Genomic DNA, 1,325 nt, shown 5'->3' with positions numbered 1-1,325 from the left:
ACCTACGGACATGTTATACACACACACATACAAGTACAAACAAATCACTATCCAAAAATATCACCCAAACGCACACACACACGTATACACGCACGAACGCACACACATTACACATACACACACCCAAACATATACAAACGGACACACACGCACCATCACGTCATAAATGATGGAGGACACAAGTTCCGTGTAATTGATTCCCTGTGCTTCATCTTCCTCGTCATTACCTCATTCTCGAAGAGGGGGGTGGGGGAAGGAAGGGGGAGATGGGGTGGAGAGGAGGAGGGGAGCGTAGGGGGGGGAGGGAGAGAAGGGGGAGAGGGGTAGGGAGTGGAGCGGAGGGGGAGGGAGGGGAAGAGGAGGAGGGGGGCGACAAGGGGGAAGGAGGGGGGGTCGGGTGAGGAGAGGAGAGGGGTAGGGAGAGGAGCGGAGTGGGTGGGAGAGGAAGAGGGTGTCGGGTAAGGAGGGGAGAGGGGTAGGGAGAGGAGGGGAGGCGGAGGGGGAGAGAGGGGATCCTAGGGGGGTGGGGAGAGGACGGGGGAGGGAGGAGTTGAATTATTCCTGTCAGCGATGCTCGTAGGCTGGGAAATTTAGGGCGGCATCCTGATATGAAGGATGGAGGATCACTCCCGCGTGGAAAAAAGGCAGAGTGGGCCGGCGCTCCGTCTCGCGAGCTCTCTCCTCCGCGCGTCGCTGGCACTGATATTGTCCGTTATTTTCGACGGTTAATGCAACTTTATTTCCGTAACTAACGTTCGGTTTATATATCGATGCTGATGTTATCGCGGTTATTGCTGCCGCTGCTGTTATTCCTGCTTCCAGCGTTTGCCGCGATCATCGATGTATTAACCACATTGACTACTTTATTACAGGGATAATTATTATGGAACTACGTACTTCCTCCTGTTATTACGCGAATGAAACCTCCATTATCTGTCGTTACCGCCGCCACCAACTGCGCTGCCCCGTATTAGAATGCCACCAGCGGCCGCAGTTCCCACCACCGCAGACCATAACTGCGCCGCCAAGCCTTTGCCATACAACAACATCAATCACCATACAGCGCCGCCACCGCAACTGCCGCCGGACTCACACCGACGGCGCTCGCGTGAGGCCGGCGGCGCCCCTGCACGCATCGCGCCCTCGCACCTCCAGCAAGAGCCGCTAAGTGCCGTTGCCATTGTCGCTCGCGCTCGGAGGGGCCGGCGGGCTGGCCAGGGTGGCGGCGCGGGGCCCATTGTGCAGGTGGCCCTCCTCCGCGAAATATCCCATCACCTCGAGGTGGTGACGCAGGGGCTGTAACGCGTCGCTCAGGCCAACAAAGG

Source organism: Penaeus vannamei, chromosome 16 (genome assembly GCF_042767895.1).
Source record: "Penaeus vannamei isolate JL-2024 chromosome 16, ASM4276789v1, whole genome shotgun sequence".
In the NCBI taxonomy this organism is placed as follows: Eukaryota; Metazoa; Arthropoda; class Malacostraca; order Decapoda; family Penaeidae; genus Penaeus; species Penaeus vannamei.
This window is presented reverse-complemented; position numbering follows the sequence as displayed.